The sequence below is a fragment of the Triturus cristatus genome, chromosome 4_2, assembly GCF_964204655.1.
Source record: "Triturus cristatus chromosome 4_2, aTriCri1.1, whole genome shotgun sequence".
Taxonomy (NCBI): domain Eukaryota; kingdom Metazoa; phylum Chordata; class Amphibia; order Caudata; family Salamandridae; genus Triturus; species Triturus cristatus.
The window spans coordinates 911,338,859-911,359,995 of NC_140586.1; positions in this window are offsets into that span (position 1 = coordinate 911,338,859).

Here is a 21,137-nt window from a genome sequence, read left to right on the forward strand (position 1 = left end):
CACAGAAACTAAAGCGAACCATTAAACCAGCGCATATCATTGTATATAGTCGCGGTCTACTCTGTATATATTTCCAAATGGTCGACTTTAAAATGCTTTGGAAACCAATCACAAATGTCACCAATTTGTCACCCATGTTTTAGGTTCCAGTTTCACTGGGGACACCCCACACGATTGTTTATATTTATTTCTGTATATATTTGAAAAACATAAAAAATTTGGATTAACTGAAACCAAGGTGTATTTGGTCCTTTCTCCTTTTGGCATTACTCTAACCCTACCCATTGCGATTGCGCATAGTCTTACCAGTATAGCGTTGTGTATTATTCCACAGGAACCATTGTTTCTGATAATAATTGGATTACCCTGGTTCCTCGTGAGTAGGGTCCCCTTGCTTCCTTTCTCGACTCTCCCTTTCAAGCAGCGCAGAGTAGCAAGGTGGCTTGCTGCGTTGCGTGAATTCATGATGCATTTTCCCCATGGTTTCTTCGTGTCTCTCTGAGAGGATGCACAGTCGACAGGATTAAAGCGCCTTGTGCCAGAGAAGGATGCATCTGCCTCCTGGGCTCACACTGGTCTCACTAACGAGGATCCACCAGCCGGTCCTCTCATCACATGCTCTATTCCGAAGTTCATCTGCATATTTTAATGATTCCCTCAGATGAGATGTACCAGTCATTAAAATAGACAAAGAAAGTCTTGGCAGGACAGGGGCTGTTCCCATGAGTAACAAATACAGATTTTGTGAGCATTTTTACAGGTTGGAATGACCATTAGGAAGTGGGGAACCGAATAATACATGCGGTCCATTAAAAATGAACTTTCGGAAGAGTTTTGAAAATTTCCACTCACGAGGCGCATCTCATATTCATGCTCACTTATGCTGCTAAAATAGGGTTTGATAGTCATTACCTTGGGTAAAAGTTTAATTTAACATAGCTGTCGAGTTACCCAGTTCCATGAGTGAGTAGCTCAACCAGTCCAAGTTTTTTCAATGCAGTCTTGCATTTGTAGTCCTGTTGAACCTATATTAAAGTCCAGGGCAGCTGTTCTCGGATTTCTAAGTAAAAATCCTGGCCTAGATGAGCTACTTATGCATGGAATTCGGAATTTTGACTGAGATAGGAAGATGCTCAGTAAGATTTATTTATCATCTGCGTACCACCAGGTGGAGTTAGATCCATCATGTAATGTAATGTAATGTACAGTATCTGTAAAGCACAAACAATTACCTGAGGGTGTCAAGGCGCTGGGGCCGTAGGGAAAATTAAGCGAGCTATTGCTCAGAGTCACATGAGGCTGGGCTGATCTGCTGCCAGCGATCGAACCGTGAGTCCCCGGTTCTGAGTCAGTAGCTCTGGCCACTGCGCCACACCTCTTTCCTCTCCGCAGATATCTTACTGCTTTTGTATAACCTGTGGGTACATTTCAGTTGAAGAGAATGCATTTTGGGCAGGCTTCAGCCGCTTCGGTATTTCAACGCATAATGGAATCAGCTTTGAATGGTGTCAGAGGGGTTGTTACGTTTCAGGATGACATATTGGTTGCAGCAAGAAATGAACAGGAACATGATGAAATGTTACATGCGGTATTTAAAACACTTGAGCAAGCTGGGATAGTTGAAAACATCAAAAAATTTGTCTTTGGTAAAACAAGCATGGAAAAAGGGGTGGAGCCACGGACAGGTTTGGTGGATGTGATCATGCATGCCCCATTCCTGATAGTAAAGAAAATGGGCCCGATTCACAGAACTAACTTAAGACAAAATCCTAAAGTCACTTACTCATTTTGATATTCACAGAAGTCACTTACTCATTTTGGTATTCACAGAAGACACTTACTCACTTTGGTATTCACAGAAGGCACTTACTCATTGATGAGTAGGGCCCAAATGTATGAAAGCAAAAATTAGTCGCAAACGCTGCGAATCGCAAAAAGCAGCGCTTGCGACTGATTTTTCGCAATTCCACATGTATGACACACATATTTAGAGAAAACGTAGAAATCGCTAAATTTGCGATTTCTTAGGCTGCGAAACAAGATTTTTGCGAATTTCCTTGCGATTTCTTAAATTGCGATTTCTCAACCTAGCGAAATTCGCTAAAAGGATATCGCAAAATAAGAATTCGCTGACACAGGTATGAAAAAATCGCAAATTGCGAATTCACGAAATTCGCAATTTAAGAAATCGCTATTAACACCAACTGCATGCAGGTGGTGAACCGGTGCAAGGTACTTAAACCACCCCACAAAGCAACACACCCACTCACAATGGCAGCAATGTTCGTGATAGCCAGGAGGCTGCGTATTCATGCTCTTGCACAGAGGAGAATGAGACAGGAACGTATATTCAGGCTGCGCATCACTCTGTTCCAGCACACTGAAGAGGACATCTATGACAAGTACAGGCTGCACCCAAAGACCATAATGGACCTGATTGAGGAGCTGAAACCCTACTTGGAACACCCTACACGCAGGACACAAACAATTCCCACACATGTGCAGGTCCTGTGCTCCCTGCACCTCCTGGCGCCAGGGAGTTTCCAACGGGTAATAGCGGAGGTGGGTGGGGTGTCACAGAGTGCACTTTCGTGCTTTCTCCATGCCTTTCTAGATGCAATGCTACAGAGGCTATCAGATATACTTCCCCACCACCCAACAGGCATTACAGCAAACAAAACTGGACTTCTACCAGATTGCACGTTTCCCCCACGTCATTGGCTGCATCGATGGGACCCATGTGGCCATCACACCCCCATCAGCAACTGAATATATCTACAGAAATCGGAAATGCTACCATTCCCTCAATATACAGATTGTGTGCAACGCAAAGTATATCATCACAGACATCGTACCCAAATACCCCGGCAGTACACATGACTCTTTCATCTTCAGACAGAGTGGAATACATAGATGTCTGAGTGCTGGAGAGTTTGGGGAGGGGTACCTGCTAGGTAAATTCATGGCACACATCAATACATCCACTACATCACTTGAGGGGGGTACATTGACTTACCTATTGTGTTTGTCCATGCAGGTGACAGTGCCTATGCAGTGCGCGACTTCATCCTGACCCCATATCTGGATCCTGCAAATGCAAGTGAGAGGAGCTACAACACGGCACACAGATCTACACGCTGCGTCATTGAGCGTACCTTTGGAATCCTGAAGAGCCGCTTCAGGTGCCTGCATAAAAGTGGAGGCGCACTGCAATACAGCCCTGAGACCTGCTGTAAAATCGTGGCAAGCTGTGCAATGCTACATAACATGGCAATGAGGAAAGGCACCACAACTGATGTGACCGATACAGACACATCGGATGACGAGCGCCCTGCTCCCCCTGCCAGACCTGCATCAGGAGTTGGGGCAGCTGCTGGGCGCCAGAGACGGACAGAGATCACACAAAACTACTTCTATGTGAGTAATGATGAAATGAGACAACAAAGCTTGATGATGTGTGAAGTGTTTATTCACACTTCACATTAAAGAAATAGTAGCTGTCCCCAGCACATGTTGTGCACACAGTGCAGGTAAGGCACAAGTAACTGTGCAAACAGCATTGTAGGGTTCATTCACCCGTGTTGCAGTAAGTGTCACCGCACATGTTCACCTCCTTCGGTGACGTCCTGGCTGAGTGCCCCCCATGGTGTTCCCTTGTCCTGCGCCCTGTCTGGCACTGCGTCGTCTTTCTCCTGGCAAGGTGGGAGTGGCAGTGCGCCATCTCGACCTGCATAGTTACGCTTCTGCGTGTGAGGGTGCTGGTGGTGGTGCAGAGGCGGATCACGGCCTTCGTGTAGTTGTGGAGACGTGCATTGGCACGTCGGCCAGCCCTGTCATTGGCGGCTTGGTTTTGCCTCAAAGTGTCACAGAGCTCAAGGATCGACCCTGCCATGGCCATGAAGCCCTCCCCCATGTTCTTCTGCTCATTGTGTATGCGGCATAGCTGCCTATTTATTGATCTCAGTGCTTTGCTTTGCAGGCGCTGTTCCTGCAGCATGCTCTGTTCCAGGCCTGAGAACACGGATCCTTCTGCTTCAGTCGCAGTGCTGCTCCTGGGCCTTGATCTGCGTGTGTCCTGTGGTCTACTCCTTGGCCTTTGTGTGTCATGAATGGGCATGTGTGACACACCCTGACTCCCCTCTCTCCTGTCGGTGTCATCCCCTGTGGCAGGTAATTCGTCCTCAAATGGAGGCAGTGGGGGCACATGTGCGCGCTTCCTGCTCTGGATTGGCTGCTGCTCAGTGTCGTCACAGGAGTCTGCAGGATGTGCAGGCTCCTCTCCCTCTGCGCTGTCTTCTTGTGCCCTGGAATGTGCTGTGGATGTCAAGGGGACTACATGAGTTTGTGTTATTGTCTGCATGTGGCAATCAATAAAGTTCCTACAGTTTTTTTTGGCTAACCTCTGACACTGTATCATTCACTTATCCCCAACCCACATGTTGCATTAAATTTCCTTTGTCTCATGGTCACACTGTCAGACAAAGTACTACGAGTCCCATGATGCATTGCTGGGTGTGCTGTAAGACCTGGGCTGGAATGACATTTTGGGAGTTTACTATGCGCATTTGGGGAAGTGTGCATGGGATGGGGAGGAGTGCAGATTGATTTTGCACGCATCCTACCTTGATAAATATTTAATTACCTATACTATTTTTTATGCGGTAAAGTCTAGTGAGAATAACTCAGTAAAAATAAGAGGCAGAATCCGTGGTATTAGAGGTTTCTGAAAGGCTTTATTCCTTACAAGGAATTATGGTTCGAACCATAGGCATCAAATTCCATCACCAGGAGGGTTCAGGAAGGGAAGGCAATACATTATTGACAAGTAAAGATATTTATATGAAAAGCATTACATTAAGACAGATGCAGGAGGCGTAACAGCTGATAATATAGATAATAATACACATACGTAATGTAAAAAGGCGTAAACATAGGCGTAGACTAGAAACGTCATTAAACATGATGTCACAGGTGGGTGGATCCATAAGAGAATCCTGCAATGTCAGCAGAAATATTTGGCAAAGATGCGTGCGCAGCCGCATGACGTGTGATTGACGTGCAACTAGAGGGTGAAGGGGACTTGACATTTAGCTCTACATGTGGAGACAGAAGTCTGGGGGGTCATGTCAACCTAATCCCAAATCATATCTAATATCTTATGTTTAAAGAACTGTATTATCCAAAAAGGAAAGGTCTCTCGGACGGAATCTATTCTATACTGACTGTTAGTGCGTGTACAAGCGTCTAAGTGTCTACATGAGATGCGAGGGGGCAGGAATCCTCCATAGTAACAGGGGCTAGGAATTACTTGCATGAGGACAGTGAGGCCTGGTCCTTTGCTCGGTAGCTGGAAGAATGTTTACCTAAATTACTAGACAGGAATGCATCGGGTGAGGAGCGGAGCAGATAATCTTGAAGGTGAAATACAGTTTTGGCAGGCAACAGGCCGGATCAGGCACCGTTAGCCGCGCAGGGAGTAGGACAAAGTTCATGGATACAGATGCGGGCTCGGACTGGAGCTTTCAGAGGCAGAAGGCAGGAAAAGGCTTGATGGCAGAATTCAGGGCCTACTCGCCTGAACTGTAAAACGTGGAAAGTGAACCACATAAAGTCGGTGGCCTTTCATATTTAGGAACGGAATATCCGACTCATTCATGGCGGATCTGGAAGAGGACATGTTGACGGTGGACACACATGTATTTGCGTCTTCATAACTGGAACTGGAGGGAACATACATATACGTGTAGCATGTACATGGAGCCGTTGGGGTCTAAGATAGGGGACACAATTGACCATAAAAATTCATATTTCCACATTCCCTCCTTGTCCCCTACGGACCCTCAGGAGATATCGATCTTCATCAATCCATCAATCTGTTCATATAGCATCATTTGTTCTTCTTTCTTCTTCCGGGATCTTGAATGAAAACTTGGATGCGGAATACACGATGTGGCACACAAACCACAAATCGCTGGCCCACATTGTAGACATAAGCAGCAACTGAATAATATGAGAAAGCCAATACCTAGGAAGGATAGAATCCTCCATCCCCAGGCTGACAACACGCTCCAGAACCAACCGGACCAAGTCCAGGTGCCTGGACTCTGGTGTATCTGGCTTATAATTTTATGGAGGCGAGTTATGGCTTTATATACTGACGGCGAGTTTTCTGGTATGAAAACACAGCAACTTGATCCGATGACCCTACAAGCTCCGCCCCTATCGGCCAGGATGACGTCAAGGACAAGACGATTTTGAAGCACAACAATCCGCATCGCAGACTGCTCCTCTGTTAAGTTGCCTAGGGCGGAAGTAGTCTCATTCACTACTGCTTCAAGGGTTCTAGTTAATCTACGTATCAGTTTACTATTAGTGACTGTACCTATATAGGGAAAGAAACCTTTATTGAAATCTGTGTATTGCTCCCATGCCGTTTCAGTGTAATCGACAATCGGGAGATCTCTCTGCTGTCTATTGTGTACTAAATGGGTATTTCTGTGATAGTCAGGAGGGGCTAGGAAAACAGGTGGCAGAAGGAATGCTATGTAACAGGTACCATCCCAATCTAGGGGTAAACGTATATATGCAGTCTGGCCACATATGAAGTAGGAATGACGAGAAGCTCTGAATGTAGACTTGCCTTGATCACTGAATTTTATCACAGTGGTGCATTTACTATGGCCCATGTGTATGGAACCATTCTTTCTTACACATAATTCACCTTTAACTGGAAATACTGGCATAGCGGGCAAGATTGGTGTAGCTTCGGATTCAATATTCAGAATCATGAGGTTAAGTGTAAAGTTACCTAATCCATATACTTCATTTTCTAGATCAGTTCCTGTTCTTTTGGGAAGTCCCTCCTTGTTAGGGTAGCAGACTTTAAGCAAAACTAGGTTCAGGTTTCCCCATACCCAGTTGTCTTGATAAACTACGGAATTTGAATCTAGGGAATTAATCAAACTAAACCATGCTCCACAGGAGCCATTGTGTGTGAACGGATACGGAAAGAGAGGCAAAACTCCCTTATAGTTCTGATAGGGAGGGAGTCGGCCACATATCCAACAATTGGTAGCATTGTTGGTCTGATGGGAATGATGTAACATACTAATAAAAGTGTTGTTGCGCAGCGCAAATCTATAAGACAACTCATGCGGAGGTAATTCGCTAAAAGAATGTTCAGCAGTAGCATTGTAAACACGCTTAGAAATAGGGTAATACATATGTAGCAATACACTAGAAATGATGATCAGAAGACTTAGGAAAAACAAAATTAATAATGTCACTATGCAGTGACTATGAAGCGATTTACAGTACGCATGTTTTTTAAGTTGTATCTGTCTATTTCTCTCTCTATTTCGGTCTAGAGGATACATGTCAGAGACAAATTCAACCGATTCACCTTGGAGAGGACTTAAACAATCAAATTGTCTGACTTGCTAGACCTTAGTTTTAGTTTATAGAGTTCGTTCTCCGTCCTTTCAACCAAGGGGAGCTTTGAGTCTGTCTGTGAGGGAATGCAGGGCTGAGTGTTCACATCGGACGGTAGTCCATAAAATTTTTTGATATGGCTCGAGTGCAACCACCCTTTACGTCCCTCAATCTTCACGGCTGTCCTTGTGGTCAGCAAGACGAGCTTGGGCGACTGCCACCTGGGCTCCAGCTGGGTCTTCCGGTCGAAATTCCTCACAAGAACCAGGTCACCTGGAACCACGTCATGAGGCTTCACCTCAGTGTTATCGGGAAAAGCTGCAGCTACCTGTGAACGACAAGATTGTAGTGCAGACATCAAGGAAGCCAGGTAATCTGTCAGCATATTACAGTCAACATCAGTGATTTTACGAGGTATAGGCGTCCCCCACATATTTGGTGGTCTACCGAAGATCACCTCATACGGGGATAGCCCTGTTCGAGAATGTGCTACCATTCTCATGTAAAAGTGGTAAGGCTACTATCCAATCGACACCTTTTTCTCTACATACTTTGGACAATCTAATTTTCAGAATTTGATTATGACGTTCCACGAGACCTGCTGCCTCGGGATGTTGGACACAGTGGAATTTCCATTGATAACCTAACAGAAGTGAAACGTGTTTCATTAGTTCGGATGAGAATGGCTGGCCGTTATCTGAGTATACAACACGTGGTAAACCGTATCGTGGGAAGAATTCTCGAACTAACTGTTTGGCAGTAGTCGGGGCAGTGTAATCTGAAACCGGGTAGGCTTCTGTCCAACGGGAAAGAGCACAGACAACTACGAGGACATATTTGAATCCTCGACATCGTTCCATCTGGATATAATCCATCTGGAGGACTTCAAAAGGGTGATCGGGAGGTTGAAATCCACCCTGCTCTACGGGAATGCTTTTACCTGGATTAAACTGACAACAAATCATACAGGTACGTATTTTCTGTTTGGCTGCTGCTCGCAAGTGTTTGTTGAACCAAATGTGTTGAATGCTATCTAGCATAGCTTTTTCTCCTAGGTGCGCTGGACTATGTATTGTGTTAATGATGACTTGAACCATGGAGTCGGGAAGAAACCATATAGATTTTCCCTTCGTCATCCATCCTTGATCCGTTTGGATCCCTCCTAATTCAGTCCATCTCTTTATTTCTTCTGGTGTAGCATGTGTCTGTATGTCAATTACATCAAGGGCGGGATCCTTAACTGTCATGCAATGTGTTGGTGTCGGAACTATTGTCTTTGTTGTGTCAGTTGTATGAGTCTGGCTCTGAGCAGTCTGTTTAGCTGTTCTGTCAGCTAGGTCGTTACCCTGGGAAATGATATCGGTAACTTTCGTATGGGCCTTGCATTTCATAATCGATATTGCAGTAGGCAGATGTATTGCATCTAACAGAGCTTGAATAAGGGGACCGTGTTGGATGTGGGTACCGTGAGAAGTTAAATAACCTCTCTCTCGCCACAGTACGCCGAAGTCGTGGACGACTCCGAATGCATAACGTGAATCTGTGTATATGTTGACTTTCTTATTTTTGGCTTGAATACAGGCTTGTGTCAGAGCGATGAGCTCTGCTGCTTGAGCTGACAGAGTGTTAATACAATTGGTTTCAATGACTTCAGTGTCTGTTGTGACTGCGTAAGCGGCCACTAATTCTCCTGTATTTGTTCTCATGCATGAACCATCTACATACAATGTCAGGTCTGGGTCTGATAAAGGGATATCTGTCAAATCTTGTCTGGGTTTCGTCGTGATAGCAATGACTTCAATACAATCATGTGCCAATGGATCTGTTCCGTTTACTGGCAAAAGTGTGGCAGGGTTTAATGTATTGCAACGTCTGATTTCTATATGTGGCTGAAACAATGTTAATTCATAACCGGTGAGTCTTGCTATAGTCAAGTGTTGTGTTTGTGTGCGGTTCAAGAGAACTTCTACTGCGTGTGGTACTTGTACTGTCAATTGATGTCCTAATACTATGGCATCGCTTTGTCTGATTGCTAAAGCTGTTGCTGCCACTGATTTCAGGCACGCTACGGGATCCAATGTACTAGAAAAATAAGCACATGGTTTGTGTGATCCTGCTTGTTCCTGAGTGAGTACTGACAAGGCAGTACCTTCGCGTTCTGTAACAAAGAGTGTAAAAGGCTTACTGTAACATGGTGTTGCTAAAACAGGTGCTTGGCATAAAGCTTTCTTTAAGCTTTCAAAGGCATGTGTATGTTCTTGAGTCCAAGGGAGGACAGTCGATGTGGCTGCCTCCTGTGTTGTCAACTGAATGAGTGGTTTTGCTAGAAATGCATATTGAGGGATCCACTGCCTACAGTATGAAGTGAGGCCTATAAAAGCCCGCACCTCCTTTTGTGTCTTGGGTGGTGGCATGTTAGCAATTAACTGGATGCGGTCGGGTGTAAGCTGTCTCCCCCATTTGGACAGCAAGTGCCCAAGGTAAACAACTTGCTGGACACAGAATTGCAGCTTAGAAGGGGACACTTTGTGCCCCTTGTCGGCTAAGAAATGTAAAACCGTCAGTGATGCTTTTTCACATTCAGGTTCGCTTCGTGCGGTGATCAGCAGATCATCGACATATTGAAGCAGGGCAGTGTTAACTGGCATGTGGATACTGTCAAGTTCTCGTTTCAGTGCTTGGCTATAGATGCTGGGGCTTTCTGTGAATCCTTGAGGTGCGCGTGTGAATTTAAAACTTCGTCCATTTAAACTGAATCCGAACAAATATTGACTTTCCGGATCTATTGGGACGCTAAAGAAAGCATTCTTGAGATCAATTACAGTAAAGAACGTTGCTTCTGAATCAATAGCTGTCAATAATGAAGAGATATCTGGGACCACAGGGTATTGTGGTACAATACATTTGTTTAATTCTCGCAGATCAATAACTAATCGATATACTGGTGGTGCCTTTGGATCCGTTCTTTTAAGGATCGGAATTATCGGGGAATTACATACATTGGAGTCGGTTTCCACAACCACTCCTTGTGCAATGAGCTCGTCAATGATTTGCAGCAAAACCACAACAGCATCTGGTGGTAACTTGTATTGTCGCATTCGCGGTAGTACCACTCCTGCTTTTAGTGTGACTCGATATGGTGTTATGTTCATGCAACCAACATCAGTAGGGCCTTGTGCCCATAAATGTGTAGGTAAATTCTGCAACCGGTGATCCATGTCTCTAGACACGTAGTGACCCTTAAAGTCACGCAAAAAGAGTCGCACTCCTTCCGGAGAACAACATATTACAGCTCCTAGAGCCTTCAATGTTTTTATACCTAACAAGTTTTCTGGACATGATTTAGTAAGCAATAAATCTGTAGTTCGTGTCAATGGACCAACCGTAAGTGGAAGGGGTTGCGATACTTCATTAATGATAGGCTTTCCTGAGAATCCAAGGGAAATATTCTGTGAGCCTGAGAGGGGTGCCCCTGGAACTTCACTGCGTCGTATAGTTGTTCTGCTTGCCCCTGTATCAAGTAAAAACTTTCTGTCTTCCCCTAATAGTTCACTATGTACATAAGGTCCCTCTTGATCTACAGGAACCTCGATAAGGGGTAAGCCAACTTCCCTCTCTAGGCTATTTCATGTGTATCGCTGATAATCGGGATAATCAGTTTGTGCGTACTGGTACATCTGTTGTGTCGTTGCTTGTGTTGCAGCAATAGGCTGCGCTTGTGGTGTTGCTACGGTCTGTTGTGGAGCTGCCTGTTGCGGAGCTGGCCTCGATTGCGTATGCTGAGGGATTTGTTGTTGGTTCTGATCCTGTCTAGGTGGACGTGGTCTTTCCTGGGTTTTACCCGTGGCGATATTATGTTTCAGAACTGCACAATCGTGTATATAATGACCTGGCTGTTTACAATAGTTGCATGTCCCTTTTACAGGACCTACTGGATCACTGGACTGTGTCGTACCCTTTCTATGACTGTCAGCTGGAACTGACTGAGCCACAAGCATTTTCATTTTCGTGTCTTTCATACGTCTTTGTTCATGTTCTTGTTCTTCTCTAATTCTATTGTGGTGATATTGTAACATCTGTAACATCTGTGACGGGGTGTTACCTTGCCAAGTACTCTCGAATTTCAATACTCTATTCTTAACTTGCGGTAGGGAATTTTCAACTAATTTTGTCACAAACAGATGTGGATATGACTCACTACTTGCTTTTATGCCACTATTAATACCAAAACATTTTTCAAATCGGGAATAGAAATCACTAGTGTCTTCATCTTGTTTTTGTTTACAGGCTGAGATTGCACCCCAGTCTTCCTTTTTCGTGGTTAATAAACGTGGTAGTACCTGCACTAATAATCCTGGTAATGCTGTAGTCCTTTCCCCAAGCCCTGAACCTGCAGCTCGGGCCTTTTCTTCGTTTTCTAATACTGTCCAATCTATCTTTTGGTCTCCCACCTCCCATTCCTTTTCTTTGAGTTTCTCGTAAATACCGGCGGGTAATAGGACTTTTAATATTTTCATAATGTCCGGGTAAGTATACTCTCCCATGAGTAACATGTCTTTTATCTCACGGTGGAAACCTGCTGGGTCTTTGTCATGGCTAGGTACTACTTTCTTCATCTCTAATAATTCAATTTTAGTTATGGGCGCGTACACAAACACGCGTTTAAAAATATTGTCCTCACCTCTGACTGGGTGTACTTCGCGTAAGGGATTCTGTCTATCTATATGATACATTTTTCTTCCCATAGTGGGAACTGGAACATGTTCTGGGCATACGAAAACTATATACTGGTTTCGAAATTCTAGAATTTCTTTAATTAAATCAGTACCTGAACCTCTCCATTTATTCGTGAGTAATTCTGTCAATATGTCAGGTAGGGGTCCAGGATCGGAGTGTTGGCTTTTATATAATATAAGGAGGTGTTGAATCATGTATATACCAGCTAAACGCTGTTCGTCGGGGGTAAGGTTCAGAAACGTGTGTGCTAGTGCATCATCACTGTATTTGCCGGGACTGCCAGCCCATTGTACTGCTGACCTGGCTAATTCTTGTTCATCCATAGAATCGAGCATATGGTACCCCTTTCGGTCTCGGAGTAGTTTATCAGCAGCTTGGAATAGGTGTTCAGGAGACCTTATATTTAACATAGGGGCTTGAAAATTTCTGTTACATTCTGGACGTATCGGACGTATTGGATCATTAAAGTATCGGATATTGTTACAAGGTCTTCCCCTACCTACATAAGCTATCGTTTCTAATTGTCCTGTGGGCATTTCCGATTCTTCCTCCTCCTCTCCTTCTGATTCAGTTTTGTCTGCCTCTAATCTTTCTTTATGTATTCGTTCTATTTCTTTGCGGATCTTTCGGCACATAACTACTATACATGTCTGTTTATCATGTTTCCCTTCTGATATGTTCTGACCCCATCTGGTAAGTACTTGTATTTCCTTCTGCTCTACCTCAGGCCTGTCTTGGTTTCTGATCACACAGTTTATGAGGAAGCATAACAGTTGTCTCTGTACATCCACTTTCTGGTATTCCATGGCTTCGTCAATACTTTCAGGGCCTCGCCCTGATTGGACAAAGTGATATATATTATCTAAATGTGCCACCATTTCTGGTAGCGTCGCTAAATACCTTGAAGCTCGTCGTATACGTAGTGATGACAGCAGCATACCGTCCCGTCTACCGGGCACAGGATCATATCTACAATCCACTAGATGCTCTTTAAACATGTCGGAAGTTGCTAGTTGGGGTGTACGTTCGTATGCTAAATCTCTAAGGGATAATTTATTTCCTCGGGGTGGCGTGGCAAAAATTTCTGTCGTTCCTCCTGTCGCACCGCCTGAGGTGCTAGGCACGAAAGGATTTGTTGGATGTAAGATAGAAACTGTAGATGTTGGAAAAGCGGTAGAAACAGATGGACCTGTGGGAATGTGCGTAGGAGTTTGTCTTTGCGGGGATACAGACGGTTGATCTTGGCGTTGAGCACCATCGGTAGGCGGTGTGTGTGGCGGAACATTAGCATATTCAGGAGCTACATCGTCTAAATAGGAAGAAAGGAAAACATCTTTTGCTGTTTTGGGATGTGCTTTTATCGGGAGTAATGGAGGTGTCAAGTCTTTCGGTATTTCCGGGGTGGCCTGAGGTAACCCTTCGGCCAGAAGAGGATACATACCATTCATAAGGGTGTTTCGTTGTCTGTCTACTTGTTCTGTTTTTACTCGGATACCTTCCTCAATTAATATATTTTCTCGGGCTTTATTCGAATTCTCTCTACTTTTCTCTTCCAGTCTGAGCGCTTTCTCTGTGCGCCTATGCGATTCTTTACGCCATAACTCAATGGCATCTTTCTGTGACTGTCTGGCTTTCTTTTTCCATAATTCTTCTTCTACTCTCATGATGCAATCTGCATCCCAGGTCCCAGCTGCGGGCCACCTCTGACTTTCTGGTAAATCTTTGGTGTAGTCCACCCATAAATCAAGAAATAATACGGCATCTAGGCCATGCTTATGATACATAAAGTACCCTGGAGTGTCCCTAGGTGGAATGGGAACAGCTTCTTCGAGTACCCCTTTTCTGGTTTTGATCTGTCTTAATTTTGAAAAGAGCGGCATTTTTAGACCTTATTCTTGAACATACTTAATACAATAAACACAATAATGAACAATCATTCACACCACAATATGTAGAACGTATTAAAACATTTAACATTTAACAGTTAACGAACAATGATAACTAATAGGAAACTAGTTACTGACATAATACTAACACTAGATAATACTGAATTATATGCAAGACATACTAGATATACTGCTAAACAGTACATATACACTGCTGAAACAGTGCAGACCGGATTTGTGTACCCAAACCCGTCTTGACCGGCACAACCTAATGTGCACGTCTAAATGCCTCCCCGGCAACGGTACTCACCGGGTAGCACGGAACGGAAGGCCTCGGAACTGAACTGAACTGGACCGGACTGGACTCGACTTGACTCGGAACTTCGGAACCTGGTGGGCCTCTGTATACCTCGGATCTTGCTCTCTCAGCTAGGCTCTGGTCGGGATACTTCGCACTTCTCACCGCCTCGTCTGGGTGTTGATCGCAGCCTCAGTCGCCCCCGCTTGGCCGGAGGGAGATACAGGAAATCCTGCGGGTACGCGTTGTTGTCCGTCCGGCTGTGGCAGGAGACCGGGCCTGCAACGCACCTCCGGCGCGTGAGATGAGAAAGTGTCCCTGTTCGGGCGCGAATTTATGTGGTAAATATTTAATTACCTATACTATTTTTTATGCGGTAAAGTCTAGTGAGAATAACTCAGTAAAAATAAGAGGCAGAATCCGTGGTATTAGAGGTTTCTGAAAGGCTTTATTCCTTACAAGGAATTATGGTTCGAACCATAGGCATCAAATTCCATCACCACGAGGGTTCAGGAAGGGAAGGCAATACATTATTGACAAGTAAAGATATTTATATGAAAAGCATTACATTAAGACAGATGCAGGAGGCGTAACAGCTGATAATATAGATAATAATACACATACGTAATGTAAAAAGGCGTAAACATAGGCGTAGACTAGAAACGTCATTAAACATGATGTCACAGGTGGGTGGATCCATAAGAGAATCCTGCAATGTCAGCAGAAATATTTGGCAAAGATGCGTGCGCAGCCGCATGACGTGTGATTGACGTGCAACTAGAGGGTGAAGGGGACTTGACATTTAGCTCTACATGTGGAGACAGAAGTCTGGGGGGTCATGTCAACCTAATCCCAAATCATATCTAATATCTTATGTTTAAAGAACTGTATTATCCAAAAAGGAAAGGTCTCTCGGACGGAATCTATTCTATACTGACTGTTAGTGCGTGTACAAGCGTCTAAGTGTCTACATGAGATGCGAGGGGGCAGGAATCCTCCATAGTAACAGGGGCTAGGAATTACTTGCATGAGGACAGTGAGGCCTGGTCCTTTGCTCGGTAGCTGGAAGAATGTTTACCTAAATTACTAGACAGGAATGCATCGGGTGAGGAGCGGAGCAGATAATCTTGAAGGTGAAATACAGTTTTGGCAGGCAACAGGCCGGATCAGGCACCGACAGCCGCGCAGGGAGTAGGACAAAGTTCATGGATACAGATGTGGGCTCGGACTGGAGCTTTCAGAGGCAGAAGGCAGGAAAAGGCTTGATGGCAGAATTCAGGGCCTACTCGCCTGAACTGTAAAACGTGGAAAGTGAACCACATAAAGTCGGTGGCCTTTCATATTTAGGAATGGAATATCCGACTCATTCATGGCGGATCTGGAAGAGGACATGTTGACGGTGGACGCACATGTATTTGCGTCTTCATAACTGGAACTGGAGGGAACATACATATACGTGTAGCATGTACATGGAGCCGTTGGGGTCTAAGATAGGGGACACAATTGACCATAAAAATTCATATTTCCACAACTGCTGGATGCAGGGTCGGAGCTGTCTATGTCAGCCACACCACCAACGCTCTCAGGCAGGAGAGTTGACTCCACAAGCTCCTCATGGGGTGTTGGCTGCTCTGCAGTGGATGGTCCTCCTCCAGTCTGATCTGCATCCTTCAGTCTGGCTGCCACCCTCTCCTTGGACCTCTGGCGCATGTCGTACCACCGCTTGCGCAGCTCTTCGATGGTACGAGTGGTGACTCCCACTGCATTCACCTTATTTTGTATTTCAAGCCAAATTTTCCTCTTCCTCGCCTCTGGGACAAGCAGGGCCTTCTTGCCGAAGAGGAGCTCATCGCTGCAGACCATCTCCTCAATGAGGACCTCCTGCTCCTTTTCTGAGAACTTATGCTTTCTCTTCCTCTTCTCTGCATCCTTGCCCTGCTGTTGTTTGGTGGAATCCATTGCTGGTTGCACTCTCCTGGGATGCCTCCTCACACTCCCCAAGCAGCCTCTGGGTGTGGCTCAGGTGAGCAGGTGCAGGAAATCACTCCAGTTTCCTGTTTGTGATGTCATCAGGCTGCACCTGGATTACAGATTCCTGTTTTTGCGATTTCCTAATTAGCGAATTTCGCTATTAAGAAATCGCAAAACGGGTGTCTGAGAATAATTTGCGATTTTTAAGAAATCGCAATATATTTGCAATTAATTTTTTACTTCCCGCTTAGCGAATCTCAGTTTGCGAATCTCAAAATATCGCAAATTAGGATTCGCTAAACGGGAGTTTGATACATATGCCCCTAAGTGCCTTCTGTGAATACCAAAATGAGTAAGTGCACTTACTCATCCAGGGCATTATGTGATATTGAGAAAATGTATTCTGTAATTGCAAAATAATTATTGGCATGTCGCTGGGCCGTGGAATGTTTTAAGTTCTTTGTATGGAGGAGAAGGTTTACCATGCTGACTGACCATAAGCCATTGGTGAATATTTTGAGCATGGATGTCATTAGGGATCATGATCTCAGAATTGAAAGTTAAGCTCTAAACCACTGCAGGACAATTTTGAAGTAAAGCGTATTCCAGGCGGAAAGAACATAAGAGTGGATTATCTGTTACGCGTACTCCAAGCCCTGATGATGAATGTCTCACAGCCGCAATTGATGTTTGTGATGAGAGTGGTTTTGATGAAAATGAATGTATTGAATGTATGAAAGCAGATGACGATTTGAGCTTAATTCAGAAACACATTAAGGAGGGTTGGCCCAAAGAAAAGTCTCTTCATCCTAGATTTCAATCCTGTGTAAAAGTGGCGGATGAGTTGATGCTAGGGAAAGGAAGCATGGTGAAGAGGGGAGATAAATGTGTCCCTCCAAGATTGTTGTGCTATAAAATTAGGGAAAACCATTAACAAGAGAAAAATACAATCAATATTTTGGTGACCAGACATGGATGCAGAGATAATGCAAACATTCAGGGATTGTGTAATATGTTCAACTAGTGATAAGTCACTAAAAATCAAAACACCACCACTGCACCCTGTGGGATTGCCAGAAGGACCTTGGTCAAAATTGGCCATAGACTGTATTGGTCTGTTAATGGTACTTCCACAAAATTTAAGACAAGCAGTGGTGGTGGTTGATTAATACAGCAAGTTGTGGGAGGTGGAGTCAATTCACAAACCGAATGCCAGAACTGTCAGTACTTTTTCTATTTCTCAGAGAAGGTTTCCTTAAAGAGCTTTTATCAGATACTGGGGTTCAGTTTATTTCAAAGAAATGACAAGACTTCCCGACAAAATGTTGTATTGTACATAAAAGAGTGACTTTATATCATACACAAGCCAACAGTTTGGTTGAAAAAATTGAACTGTACATTAGTTTAGTGCATACAGTGGGCATTTAGAAACAAAATGGGCATTTGCAAAGCAGTGGATGGTAAGTTATTCTCACATCGCACAAGTCCTAACAGTGTAACGTACAAGACCCCGTTTAAAGTTTTGAGAGCTCAGTTGCCAGAATGTGTGACGTGACCACCATGGTTGAAGGAATGCAAACCTCATTCTGAGCATGAACACTAAATAGACAGAGAGATCCGTCCTAAGATGGAAGTGTATCAACAAAAAATGAAACAGTACTTGAATAGTAAATATAGTGTCAAAACAGCTGGACATAACGTCCAGGTGGGAGATTGGGTACGCATTCAAGAGACAAATCATGTACCAAAGGGGTTGGCTAAATTCAGAGAGCCTGCATTGGTAAATGCAGTCAAAGGCAATGCTGTCAGGATAAAAGGGAATGAATGGTGGAATTTAAGCAGGGTGATGAAAGAGATTGGGTCAGATGAAAAGTCTCAAGATATATCTCAAGCAAAACTAGACAAAAGTGTTGAATCACCATGTCACCCTGGAGGAGATCAAAAGTCTGTCAGAGAGAATAGAATGAGAAGGAAACTGGCACGTTTTCATACTTGATGTTGTTGTAATACTTTTGTTGCAGTATTCCTATAAATGCATTGCAATTAAATCTACATTTCATGATGTATAACAGATGGAAATTTGATTGTATTAGGTGTTTATTTTGTTTAAAAATGATAATGTTGGTTTATTAGGAGGAGGAAGATGTGTAGTAATATATTGGTCATGACTATTAGTTAAGGTATGTGTATAGAATGTTTGGTTAGGATGTTCTCCATTCTGTATGGAATGTGATGTTTTGGTTTGGATGGCAGTTGCTTTCTGGGGCTGTTATGAGATACATCAATAAAGCAACTCTGTTACAATTACCAATGACATCATCCACTTATTGATGAGAAGACCACTACAGCTATCTTCAAAGTAAAGCGAGCTGCTGCATTCTGCTCAATCTGCAGTCACATGGTCAGATCATCAGGGAACGTCGACTATTTGCACAGTCCGAAATATCCATAAACAAGGCATGAACTATGATTTTACATGAGAAAACCCGAAGAAGATCTAAACATGTGCTGAGTGAGGGAAGCAGGGCAACACATGTGCCAACAACTGCTAGACTCAGGAGGTGGAAGGAGAGATCTTTGCTGAATTTGACACCTCTATTTCTCAGAGCAGAAAGAGGCAGAAGGTGGGGGGTGCAAGTCAAATGGGCCACCAATCATTGGACCGGGCCATGTGTGCCTTCAGTTATTTCAGTATTGCACTTCAAGCAGCTTTGTTTCATCCAGTCAAAGATGCTGTTAAGACATGCTTTAAAGATTTCCTATGAGGATGCCAAATCTTTACCGATCGAAAGAACCAACTGCATATCATTGGCATAAGAAACAACGTTGATGCCAAACGATGGGATCATTGCCACCAAGGGGGCCATATACACATTCAAAAATGTGGGGCTAAGGGATGAGCCCCGTGGGACCCCAGTCTTTAGACGCTTACTTCCTGATGATAGGCAGCGATGGAGGATTTAGTAAAGGATTGACTTGGATGCACACTAATGTTCTGGAGAGTGGTTGCTGTAATTCCATAATTAAAATATGTGCTTAGAAGTATGAGAGAATTCCGCTAGGTGTGTATATTAGAGAGTTGTCTCAAGGGCAGAGATTCACTGATTAATCAATCAATCAAACATTTGTAGAGCGCACTACATACCCGTGAGGGTCTCAAGGCGGTGGAAGGGGGGGCCGAAAATGATCGAACAGCCAGGTCTTGAGTAGCCTCCTGAAGGTCAGCAGGTCTTGGGTTTGTCATAGGCTCAGTGGGAGGGTGTTCCAGGTCTTGGCGGCGAGGTGGGAGAAGGATCTCCTGCCAGTGGTTGTTCTTCGGATGTGCGGGACGGTGGCGAGTGCGAGGTCGGTGGAGCGGAGCAATGTAGAAGGAAAGTCGTCTGTTGAGGTAGGCTGGGCCGGTCTTGTGGAGTGCCTTGTGTGCGTGGATGAGGAGCTTAAAGGCTATCCTCTTGTTGACAGGGAGCCAGCGCAGTTTTCTCAGGTGGGGGGTGATGTGGCCTTGGTGTGGTACGTCGAGGATCAGTCTTGCCGAGGCGTTTTGGATGCGTTGCAGTCGTTTGATGAGCTTGGTCGGGGCTCCCCGTAGAGGGCGTTTCCGTAGTCGAGTCTGCTGCTGACGAGGGCCTGGGTGACTGTTCTTCTTGCATCTGTCGGTATCCACCTGTAGATCTTGCGGAGGGTGTTGATGCAGGAGGAGGAGACGGCGTTGACTTGCTCGGTCATGGAGAGCGTTGAGTCGAGGATGATTCCCAGGTTGCGTGCGTGGTCAGTGGGTGTTGGGGCTGCCCCCAGTGCCGTCGGCCACCAGGAGTCGTCCCAGGCTGAAGGGTTGGAGCCGAGGATGAGGACCTCCATTTTGTCCGTGTTCAGCTTCAGTCGGCTGATCTTCATCCAGTCGGCGACGGCCTTCATTCCTTCGTGGAGGTTGGCTTTGGCGGTGATGGGGTCCTTGGTGAGGGAGAGGATCAGTTGAGTGTCGCCAGCGTAGGAAATTATGTTGAGGTCGTGCTGTCGGGCAACATGTGCGAGTGGGGCCATATAAATATTGAACAGTGTTGGGCTGAGGGAATATCCCAGGGGTACACCGAAGATGATCTCAGAGGCTTCGGATCAGAATGGGGGGAGGCGGACGCTCTGGGTTCTGCCGAAGAGGAAGGAGGTGGTCCTTTCCAGAGCTTTGCCACGGATCCCTTCGGAGTGGAGGCGTGCGCGTAGTGTGCAGTGGCAGATGGTGTTGAAGGCGGTAGAGAGGTCCAGGAGGATGAGGGCTCCGGTCTCACCGTTGTCCAGCAGGGTCCTGATGTCGTCGGTGGTGGCGATGAGGGCGGTCTCCGTGCTGTGGTTGCTGCGGAACCCTGACTGGGAAGGGTCCAGGATTCTGTTTTCTTCGAGGTATCGGGTTAGTGGTCTGTTGACGATCTTCTCGATGACCTTGGCCGGGAACGGGAGCAGAGAGATGGGCCGGAAGTTCTTGAGGTCTCTAGGGTCTGCCTTGGGTTTTTTGAGTATGGCGTTGATCTCTGCGTGTTTCCAGCTCTCTGGGAAGCTCGCGGTCTCGAGGGAGAGATTGATGATGTTGCGCAGGTGGGGTGCGATGGAGCTGCTGGCTTTGTTGAAGATGTGGTGCGGGAATGGGTCTGACGGGGAGCCGTAATGGATTGTGGATACATTGTGAGTTGGACTGGAGGGTGATACCAAAGAAGTCCATTTTGGAGCCGGTTTTCAGAGAATAGTTGTTGGCGAGTACATCGGAGGAAGGCAGAGTGGTGAGTTCCACTGGTGCTGCTGTTCAGGTGAGCACAGACAACAAG